Below are 12,095 nucleotides of genomic sequence, written 5' to 3' on the forward strand. Positions count from 1 at the left end.
AAAAAGTAAAGCAATGAAAAGGAATATATATATATATATATAGTATGTCAACTATGCCTACCACTTAAAATTTATGTAAGACTGACTTCTGAATACCCAGACATCTGGAAGGGAGATACAGTGTGATCTCATATTCACTGATTCTAATTTTCTCCCCAGTTTAGGGCTAATTTATTAGTTCTATCTGAACTTTCATTTTTCCGTTTGAATTTTCCCTCATTTAGACAATGTACTGGGCATAAGAAGAGCATGTTGAAGAATAAATCTCAAAGAAACCAACAACTACGCTGACTGTTAAATACCACCAGAAATTACTATAGCCAGAAACTTCGTGTTGTTGTGGATGTATAAATTGCATAAATGGGATGCAAGCATTTCAGCATTTCCAATGCAGTATCACATTGGACATGGACAATGTGCATCTTTCCTCTTTGCCCTTCTATGAGTAAAACAGATACTTTATGTGTTATCAAATTCCTGAAAAGATGTCATAGTTCAGCATATTATAGGTTTCCATAGAGGCATATTTATATGTAGGACAGCAATTCTGAAACTAGCAAAATTTTACTTGATACTTAGCTAGTGTTTTCCTTTCACATATTCTAATGATAGCCTTCTACTACAGCAAATCAGTCTTTTCTCTTTTCTTGATGCTCTCCTTCAATAGTCGATTAGCAAAGCTATCTCTATTTTTAACCAGATAACTTCCTTCTACACATTTGCTGCTGTTTTAAATGCAGAAGAAAGAATATTTATTTAAAAAAAAAGAGGAAAGGCACCAACTCTTTCTCTTCCTTGGATTAATATTTTTTTTTAAAAAAGGGTGTTCATCAACCTTACAACACTACATTTCCTAAAAAAAAAAATCATCAATGTACAATTGCAATGGGAAGTCCTACCTGTTCATTTCCCTTCTGTGATCAACATGTCTGCAAGTCCATTACTGATGTACTACTTGAGATAATTTTCTGTGATGACCAAGAGCAGTTCAAATCAGTTAAGGGGCCTGGACTTAACTCATTCCTTTTCTTATAAAAGAGTACCTCTAAAAGAATACAGATAACCAAGTACCTCTAAACTTGATATCTTTTTAAAGTTTTACTTTCTCAAACACAATAAAAAATAAATAATAAATTGTTACTTCTTTGAAGAAATATGAAACATTTCTCTCCACTCTTTTATAAATCAAACAATTCATTGAAAGTAACCTTTCCTTGTCCTGGTTTCAGCTGGGATAGAGTTAATTGTCTTCCTAGTAGCTGGTACAGTGCTATGTTTTGAGTTAGGTATGAGAAGAATGCTGATAACACTGATGTTTTCAGTTGTTGCTCAGTAGCGTTTAGTCTCAAGTCAAGGATTTTTCAGCTTCTCATGCCCAGCCAGCAAGAAGGCTGGAGTGGCACAAGAAGTTGGGAGGGGACACAGCCAGGGCAGCTGACCCAAAGTGGCCAACGGGGTATTCCATACCATGTGACATCATGCCCAGTATATAAACTGGGGGGAGTGGGGGCGGGGGTGTCGCAGTAGAGACGGACACGACAAACATCAGATTGTGCCAAAAATGGCTGCTTTATTGTTCTAACAAGCCTTTTTTATAACCTTCTTCAGGGTATGTGTTCATATATGATTGGTTTAGTTAGTAACTAACAATTCATGATTGGGTAACAGTTTTTCTGTGGATTCGCCAAGACGGTTCTTCTTATCACTTTCTTGTTCGGGACTTTCCAGACTCTCAAGGATACACCACGAGCTGCTCAAGGTCACGCTGCTCATGCACCGTCAGGCATTCAGCAGATTTGCTGCATTCCCCAACACGGGGGGGATCACCCCTTGGGAACTAACTGGGCATCGATCGGTGGGTGGTGAGCAATTGCATTGTGCATCACTTGTATGTTCCAATCCCTTTAATATTACTATTGTCATTTTATTAGTGTTATCATTATCATTATTAATTTCTTCTTTTCTGTTCTATTAAACCATTCTTATCTCAATCCATGAGTTTTACTTCTTTTCCTGATTGTCTCCCCCATCCCACTGGGTGGGGGGGAGTGAGTGAGCGGCTGCGTGGTGCTTAGTTGCTGGCTGGGGTTAAACCATGACATTCCTCTAAATAAATTTTCCTTTAGAGTAATATGCTTTTTCAAATAACGTAACCTTTGTCATGTAGTTTTTTAGAAAGGATAGATTTACACATTATTCTAAAGAAGAGCTACATGGTCATTATTGTTACCCGCTATAAAATCAATTATGTCTCAGTTGTAAAGTACAAAAGTTTAAAAACTGTTATGTATGTCAATTATGAGCTTTGTTCTCTAAATAGCTATAATTGGTTGGTCTAAACCTCACAGATTTTCAGTATTTAATTTTCTCTTATATCAATCAATGCTTCAAATGACCTCCTCTTGTCCAAATATTATTTTCTTTCTCCTTGAGCACTGATAGATTTTGAAGCCAGAAACTACTCACTGACTCTAAAAATTCTTTCACACTCAACATCCAGAGAGGTGATTGGTGACAGCCAACATGGCTTCACTAAGGGCAAATCGTGCCTGACAAATTTGGTGGCATTCTACAATGGGGTTACGGCATTGGTGGATAAGGGAAGAGCAACTGACATCATCTATCTGGACTTGTGCAAAGCATTTGATACTGTCCCATACAACATCCTTGTCTCTAAAATGGAGAGACATGGATTTAACATGTGGACCATGTGGTGGTGTATTGGATCTGGCTGAGATGGAGTTAATTTTCCCCATAGCAGCCCTCGTAGTGCTGTGCTCTGCACTGGTAGCTAGAAAGGTGTTGATAACACACCAGTGTTTTGGCTACTGCTGAGCAGTGCTGGCACAGCATCAAGGCTGTCTCTCCAACATTTCCCCCCTCCTCACCAGCAGGCTGGGGCTGGGCAAGATCTTGGGAGAGGACATAGCCAGGACAGCTGACCCAAACTAACCAAACAGATATTCCATACCATATGACGTTGTAGGGAAATTCCATGCGGGGACGGACGACAGCACACCAATATGATGATCAAAGTCGCCAGTTTATTGAGCATTGCAGACCATTCTTATACAATTCTCTAAGTTCCTCAAAAACTCTGATTGGTTGCTGCATGCAAGCATACAGTGTCCACGCGCATAAACATAAGGCATAATTGGTTATACTACTCTGTACACGCGCATAAACATAAGACATAATTGGTTATATCAAGCAAAACATGCGAAACTTGTCTCAATCTAATTGGTCAAGATAAACTGCCGAATTGAGGTTGTTTGTGCCAAGTTCCCTTTATCGTGGAATGTGCACCTGTGTTCTTCTAATTGGTAACTTTCTTTTTTTGTCTTCTTGTTTACCCTGTTCAAGGCCTTCTAAAGGCATCTGGAATGCTCTTGTGTACTCTACTTTCAGACCCAGTCACTAAGTTCCATATAATTGACTCCTACACCTCCCCCTTTTTCTTTAAAAAGAGCATTAACAGATCTAGTCACCATCATCCGCGAACATTGAATCATACATGGGATAATAACCAAGATTATAAATATAGGAGCCACCAAAGAAATCAACCACTTTAATATTTGCTGTATCCAAGGTCCAAATCCCAATGATTCTAACCATTCACTAAACGGGTCAGTATAATATCTAATCTTGTTTAGGTTCTCTCGTAACTGATTTAACTGTTTGTGAATGCTTATAGAATGGCCCGACAGGTTCATGCAACACATTCCTTCAAACTCTTCACACCCATGTCCTTGTGCTAAAAGTAAGAAATCTATAGCCGCTCGATTTTGCAAAACAGCATGCCTGATACTATCAACATCATTAAGAAGTTCTGATATCATTAATGATGTTAAATTGAATTGTTTTACAGACCAGCAGGCTAACCTTTTTAGTTCCCTATAATTTCTTCCTGCCGCTCCACCAGGAAGAAACGTTGCTAATGCAACAAACTTCGCCATGGACAAAAATTCCACCTCATCTTTACAGGTTTCATCAAAATTTTTAACTCCTCTCTTTTCCCTGCGTGCTCTGGTGTTACTAGTCAATTGTCTCATGGAGGGTGTAAACATTGTCAACTTACCCAAGTAACATGGTCCTCCTACAGGCTTATATGGTATACCATTCCATGCCCTATCTCCGCAAATCAAAAACACTCCTGGGGGCAACAATTTTCCCCCTGCAGTATTTACATCCAAACTTGCAGCATCAACGTCAGGCCATAAGGACAACCCTGTTATGTTCTGCCATCCCATAAAGTATGACCCTGGTTGCTCTTTCTCCTTCCTTAGTAAAACGGTGTCCCCAAAAAATATTGCCCCTATGCCATTATAGGGTTGTAATTGTGATCGGAGGTATCGACAATCTTTTAAATGGGAAATATTGGTTACCTCAACCGGGGGCAAGGAAAACATTAAATCTAATTCCTGAAGGGGCAAGTTCGCACTAATCAGAAGGTTTTCTACAAACAATTGCTGTTGTTTAGCTCCTATCAAAGAGGGCCACCACTTTTCGCCAATATTTATGCACATTGCCGAATCGTTTGTTGTCATCATGTTAAATTTTTTAAATTCTATGTTGTAGCTGGTCTGGTTGTACCATGAGCTGTAAAATTCAGGGTTAAAGTCTGGATACCCAATTAGACATGTACGAAAAGGATCCCCTGGTGTAGCTAAAGACAAACAAAAATCGGTCTGTCCGGTACTGTTCGCCCAAGTTACCCACATATTCTGCCTGGGGTCAATTTTAAATACAGATCCCGTGACTAAGGTCATCACAGTCATTATCACTACTATTTCTTTTTCCAAACTCTTTTTTTTTTTTTTCAGTCTTTATCATAAGCCAATCAACATTAAATCAAATATATTTGCTGTAATAGCTCTAAGCTGCTTATTCTCTTATACAATTAATAACATGCACGAAGCCAAAATCAGCAAGTGATCTATTGCAAAAAATAAATGCTCTGCTCATCTACGCAAGGTTAGTTGAATTTCTATCACTATAATCACACAAAAATTGTTTATCCTTTTCACCCACTCGTACTACTCTCCGCGTCTTCTGCCTACATTCTGGGCAGAAGATGCATATCCAGGGCTGGCACCGTACTCCGTGTTTTTCACACGCATTCTTGATTTTCGTATTGACTGCCAGTCTCCGCCGTGATTTGTCCAGGTAGTCTATCCAGGGCTTCAGAATTTGCTGAAGTCTCTACTGGCTCCTGCTCTCGATCTCCTGAGTTGTTTGTGACATCTGATTGTTTAATCCATGGCTTGACCCATTTCGCCGGTATCCAATGGGGCTGCTCGTTACCTGTGGAAACACAAGCATATCCTCTTCCCCACGTGAATAGCTTGCAAGGTCCCTGCCATTGTTGTAAAACTGGATTAAATATTGAAACTTGTGGCTGGTTTTCATCAATATTTTTGCTCCCACACATATGCCTAGTAATTGGGATCTGATCCTCGGTACCGCGTGGCTGTAGCCAATTCAAAACATATAGTGCTTTGCTTATTAATTCTTGGGGGGTACAATGCCGCATGTCTTCCCCCCGTTTTTAAAATGTTTAAACGATCCTTCAAGGTTCGACGTGCGTGCTCAACAATAGCTTGACCAGTAGAATTATGGGGTACGCCAAATGTATGAGTTATTCCCCATAACTGTAAAAATGTTTCTAATGACTGGGCGCAATATCCCGGGCCATTGTCTGTTTTAATTTCCGTTGGCACTCCCATGGCAGCAAATGCTGCCAAAAGGTGCTTAATTACTGATCTGGCATTAGTTGACACATGAACAGTAGCCCACATAAGGTTCGAATATGTGTCAATAGATACATGAACGTATTTATATTTTCCAAAACTGGGATACTCCGTAACATTTGTTTGCCAAATTTGCAATGATGATAATCCCCGGGGGTTTACCCCTTGTGGTTGTAAGTTTGGAATGTTTGCGCAGTCAGGGCAAGCAGCAATAATACTTCTGGCTTGCTGCAATGGGAGGTCAAACTGCTTACTCAGTGCTTTTGCTGACTGATGATAAAATTTATGGGATAACAGCGCTTGTCCAAATAAATCAGGTTTGGGTGTATTTAAACAAATGTCTGCATTGGCTACTACCAACCGATCTGCACGCGCATTACCTTCCACAATAAATCCTGGCAACGTTGTATGGCTATGAATGTGATTGATAAAAAATAAGTCTGTTCGTTTTTCTAATAACGTCCATAATTTCAAAAACGCCATAAATAGCTGCTTGTTACTTACAGTTTTTAACAAGGACCTGTGCATACGTCTGACTACCCCAACAACATATTGCGAATCCGAAATAATGTTGACAGGTGATTTATCCCATTTTTTGAAAACAGAACATATGGCTAATAGCTCAAGCACCTGTACTGACCCTTCTGACAAAATGACTGCAGACTTCCAAGATCCATCCTGAAGATACACAAATCCCGCTTTACCTGTTCTGCTGCTAGCATCAGTAAAGACAGTAATTGCTTCCAATGGGTTTTCACTGCAAATAGAGCGTGGTTCCAATGTCAACATTGTTTTAAACAATGGGTGAGGGGGGTAGTGATTGTCCACTTCCCCCTTAAAGCCCATCAGAGCTACTGCAAGGCAATCATTTTTCATCATGGCATTATTCACAATATCAAGCGATATAGGCAAAATAATTTTGTCCATTTGCTTCCCTGAAATTTGTATCGCCCTCGCTCCTGCCTTTTGAATGCACATCCCCAAGGCTTCAACTCTAGCGACTACCGTTTTTGACATGCTAGCAGGCAAGAATATCCATTCTATTATTATCAACGGGTTTTGTTCCTGTTGTTCATCCCACTGACCCAAAATTCCTGCAACTTCCTTATCTGAATTATATACATATAAATTTATGGGTAAGTCAGGAACGTATCTGCCAGACATGGATGAAGTGATTTTTTGTTCAATTGCTGCCAAGGCTTGCCGTCCCAGTGCACTCAGTTGTCTTGTGGAAGTTAAGCTATTGCTACTCCGCAATAAATCCAGCAGTGGTTGCAAGTCTGTATTTGTAATACCACAATAAGGTCGAATCCACTGTAGGTCTCCAACAAGCTTTTGCACATCATGTACATTTCGTATGTCTTTGTGTAGTGACAACTTTTGTGGACAAACAGAGGCTTCTGCAACTTGCAAACCCAGATATTTCCATGGTGCCGTTAGCTGAATTTTTTCTGGAGCTATGACTAGGCCATACGTCCCAAGGCACATTTTAAGGTCAGACAATACCTGTTCATGTGAAAGTTGTTGTGCACAGACCAGTAGATCGTCCATGTAATGATAAATCAAAGCCTCTTTCCATTTTTTGCGAAATGGTTCGAGAGCGATGTCAACAAACCATTGACATATAGTCGGTGAATTTTTCATGCCTTGTGGTAAAACAACCCAGTGATACCTTTCAGCTGGTGCATGTCGATTTATTATTGGAACAGTAAAAGCAAATTTCTCGCAGTCGTCCGGATGCAAAGGAATCGTGAAGAAACAGTCTTTAAGGTCAACAACAATCAAAGGCCAGTTTCTGGGGAGCATAGTAGGGGTCGGAATGCCAGGCTGTAAAGATCCCATATCTTGCATTACTTTATTCACTGCACGCAGATCTTGCAGTAAACGCCATTTTCCAGACTTTTTCAAAATGGTGAATACAGGAGTGTTCCAGGGGCTTGTAGAAGGAACCAAATGCCCTGCCTCCACTTGTTCAGCTACGAGTTGCTCCAAAACAGTGACTTTTTCCGTCGGGAGCAGCCATTGATCAACCCAAACGGGGCTATCCGTTAACCATTTCAGTCTCAGGGTTGGTCGCTTGTCAATGGCCGCTGCTAAAAATGCGTGGACAATCTGACTCCCCATTGTGCTAGAGCGTCCCGACCTAGAAGCCATACAGTAGTATTTAAAACATAAGGCCTTACATGCGCTGTTCTTTTGTCTTCACAGTCTTCAATTGTTATAAAATTCACGCTGATTTGTGTGGATTTCTGGCCTCCAATACCAGTTACCACAGTGTCGATATTTTGTAATTCCCAGTCCTTGGGCCATTCTTCCTTAGGAATTATGGTCACATCAGACCCTGTGTCAAGGAGCATGTGCCTATGGAGTAGAGATTTTCCTGAAGGCCCATATAAATTAAAATGACGAACGAGTTTAGAAGTGCCAATTATTTCTGTGAAGGCTACTAATGGTGTGTCAGTAGATCCGAACCCTTTGTCCCCTCGTTCAATGTCTCTGATACAGGGGACACTAGCTTTGAATGGTACCAGTTGAGCAATCCGGGTTCCAGCCATAATTGTCACAGGAGGAACGAATACTTTCACCATGATTGAAATGTTTCCCGTGTAATCAGCATCAATGACTCCAGGTAAAACAAATATTCCTTGTTTAGAAACAGAAGAGCGTCCTAAAAGCAATGCACTTAGGCCAAGACCTAAAGGCCCGGTAGCATTCGATGGAACAATATGAACTTTATCATTAGCTATTGTTGTGTCGGCAGCTACGGCCAGGTCAACTCCTGCGCTCCCTCTTGTGGCTGCCCTGAGTTTTGAAAGGCAGACGGGTACGCCGTCATCCCTGTTTGAGAGGCACTTGATGTCTTGGCGCCCCTCATCCTGGCGCTCATCATTCCGTTTCCCTGATTGTTGAGTGTTAACGGCGTTCCGTCTTTTTTAAATCTTGATCGACACTCGCCGGCTTTGTGTCTGAACTTGTTGCACTTGCTGCAGACCCCGGAAAAGTTTGACTGACTGTTGTTAGTTGGTGTTGGCATGAATCGAGGTTGTGTTGCTGTGCGTTGGGGGCATGTGTGTTTCAAATGCCCCGGTTGACCACAGTGATAACACGTTAAAAGGTCTTTGTGTGGACCGCGGACTCCTTTTCCCTGTCGCATCATTGGCCGTAACGCTACAGCAAGTGCTGCAGCATGAGCTTCAGCATGTATTTTTGCTTTCTCTTGTTCTTGTATTATAGGTAAGCGATTACAAGCCTCGATGATATCTACTAATGTAGCTGTTCGCGGAAGTGATGTGATGATTTGTCTGCATTTTGTATGGCTAAGTCTTTTCTGACCGCGGCTTTTGCTTCGGGGGTTAAGGTGGGCGACGCATCGACAGCAGCTTTTAATCGGTCAAGGAATTTCATGTACAGCTCCTCTTCCCCTTGTATGATTTTAGAATATGGCGGAGTCGGTTTCCCCACTTGAGGTATCTCTGAAATAGCTTCCAGAGCTAATTGTTGTGCCAATTGTAAGATCTCTAGCCTCAATGCCGCCTGAACGGGACCAGTGGTGAACTGTCCAGTGCCAAGTAACATGTCTACACTGACAAATGCAAGTGGATTTTGTGCCCCAGTGTCTAAATTGCTCATCTGGGCTTCTTCTGCTTTCTGTCTCCACCGATCATAAAACAACAACCTCTTAGTTGGTTCAAAAAACATCTCCACTAAGACCTTTACATCTGCTGGCACTAAAGTTTGTGCCTTAAAAAATTGTTGTATCATTTGTTGTACATACTTATTGTCTATTCCATATTGCATAATGGCCTTTTGCAGTTCTCGAACTGTTTTCCAGTCCAGAGGTGCCCATTGTCGCTTTCCTCCTGGTTTAGTAAACACGGGAAATGATCCGACAGTAGGTGGGAGTATTACTCCTTCTATAGTGGCTTGTTCAATTCCACGCCATCGTTGTCCCGGCGAAAAAAACGGATCGCTGGGCGGCGGTGGTGAATATCCTGTTTGGGTTGGTTCCGTGTTTTGTGAAGGTGGCTCTGTTAAACGTCGCATTCCTTTGTATTTATCCTCATATCTCCGCTTAAATCCTTCTCCCTCTTCAGGCATTGCTTCCCCCTTTTGTATACACAGGTCAATCAGTTCCTGCATTTTGTCCTTGGGGGATTTCTCTTCCGCCTTGCCCACTGTTGGAGAATGGCTGAGGGAGCGCGGTCATGGCTCCATGGAGGAGTTTTGTTCTACCAATCTGGACATAAAACCAGACTAGGCCGCGATGGAAAATTCCAAGTCATGCTGACAAGGAAGAAAAGAAGGTCATACTGACCTTGTATTGTGTAGATAAGGAGGTACTGTATGAGAAAAACAGGATGGAACGCGGGCCCAGGCACGAAGGCAGTAACTGCAAGTAGGAGGAGTATGATAATGTAACTTTTAGAGCTAAGCCAATGATTGTAAGACAAGTATGTATAAGAGGTAACTTTGTGTTATAAATATGTGAAGGTTTTGCAGTAAAGCTGAAGCTTGCTTTATCACTCACATTGAGTCGACTGCTTGACTTCCCTCGCTCGTCGCAGCCCACTACTTTAGCAAAAGAGTCCATACTTTCTACAATTGCATTTGCTGCTTTTTCATATGCTTTTTTCGTCAACGGTTGCTTACGTTGATCCCCGTCTCTTTTTCGCATTTCCTCTAGCAATTCTAACATTTTCTCTTTTTGCTCTAGTATTATAGTGGCCAAATCCTCGTTTGCATTATTTGAATCAGGGTATGACTGATTTTGAGTTTCCTCAGTATTTTCTAAGTCCTGTTGGGCCCCCCAATCATCAGAGTCCATGGGCAGGGGAATGTCCTCCGCTCGTAGTAGCGGCTGACTTATCTTCTTCGCAGAAGGATTTACCACTGCCTGTTCCTCAGGTGTCAATGGGGCCATGGGAACATCGGCGTTATTCCCGCCCCCCCCAAAATTCAGTTCTTCTACAGGGAAAGCCGCAATCGGTGTTTTTTCATCTAATGGCGGTGCCGTTGGTGACGGGGGGGCCTCATGTGCTCCGCATACTGTCTCTGTCTCCAAACAACACGGCGAAGGAGCAGGAGCATTAATGGTTCGAGTTTCTACTGCTAAAGCATGTTTTAACGCATCCTGAACAGCAGTTTCCGATGTTATTTGTTGTATCATTTGGAGACACTTTTCCAATATGCTGCCAGACACGCAGCTATTCTATTTCCTCCTTGTACAGACTCCCATATTTCCCTTCCTAAGTTCTCCCAAATAGACAACGAAAAGAGAGCCTCAGAGTCCTTGAAAAATCCTCTTCTTTGTCCCCAGTGTAACAAATCCTCTAACTGGTCCTTTTTAATATCCGTCTCCGTTTTTTCAACCAGCCTCATAAATGTCTTTACGGCTGCCTTTTCCTTCGCAGATGCTGCGATACCCATGCCGCCTTTTATCACGTAAGCTTACAATTCCTGCCTCTCTCGAGCAGCCCGGCGCTTTCTCATAAGCCCACCAGCATCCGCAGCAATCTCCCCCGCCTTTTCAGTCATTAGCGTTCCCCTCTTGTTCCTTACCGGATCACGTCGGAGTCACCAGATGTAGGGAAATTCCATGCGGGGACGGACGACAGCACACCAATATGATGATCAAAGTCGCCAGTTTATTGAGCATTGCAGACCATTCTTATACAATTCTCTAAGTTCCTCAAAAGCTCTGATTGGTTGCTGCATGCAAGCATACAGTGTCCACGCGCATAAACATAAGGCATAATTGGTTATACTACTCTGTACACGCGCATAAACATAAGACATAATTGGTTATATCAACTAAAACATGCGAAACTTGTCTCAATCTAATTGGTCAAGATAAACTGCCGAATTGAGGTTGTTTGTGCCAAGTTCCCTTTATCGTGGAATGCGCACCTGTGTTCTTCTAATTGGTAACTTTCTTTTTTTGTCTTCTTGTTTACCCTGTTCAAGGCCTTCTAAAGGCATCTGGAATGCTCTTGTGTACTCTACTTTCAGACCCAGTCACTAAGTTCCATATAATTGACTCCTACAGACGTCAGCTCAGATATAAAAGCTAAGTAAAGGGAGGAGGAAGTGGGGGGCATGCGTTATTTATGTTTGTGTTCTGGAGCAACCGCTACATGTACTGAAGCCCTGCTTCCCAGGAAGTGGCCAGACATCACCTGGTGATGGGAAGTAGAGAATAAAATCTTTAGTTTTCCTTTGCTTTTGCATGCGACCTTTGCTTTTGCTTTATTAAACTGTCCTTATCTCGACCCACGAGCCTTTAATTATATTTTCTCTCCCCTGTCGAGTTGAGGAGGGGGAGTGATAGAACAGCTTTGGTGGGCA

The 12,095-nt window shown here is 41.9% G+C and overlaps 1 protein-coding gene and 1 long non-coding RNA gene across 2 annotated transcripts in view; one reads left to right on the top strand and one right to left on the bottom strand.

Moving 5' to 3' along the window:
- LOC128136068 (cAMP-specific 3',5'-cyclic phosphodiesterase 4D-like) overlaps window positions 1-12,095 on the bottom strand; it is a 307,658-nt gene that overhangs the window by 96,252 nt on the left and 199,311 nt on the right. The window lies entirely within an intron of this gene.
- On the top strand, window positions 8,853-10,696 carry LOC128136189 (uncharacterized). The gene is made up of 2 exons (XR_008233280.1): window positions 8,853-8,984; window positions 10,473-10,696. It is a non-coding gene; the product is annotated as an uncharacterized LOC128136189 (long non-coding RNA).

This window comes from Harpia harpyja, chromosome W (assembly GCF_026419915.1).
Source record: "Harpia harpyja isolate bHarHar1 chromosome W, bHarHar1 primary haplotype, whole genome shotgun sequence".
NCBI classification, from domain to species: Eukaryota; Metazoa; Chordata; class Aves; order Accipitriformes; family Accipitridae; genus Harpia; species Harpia harpyja.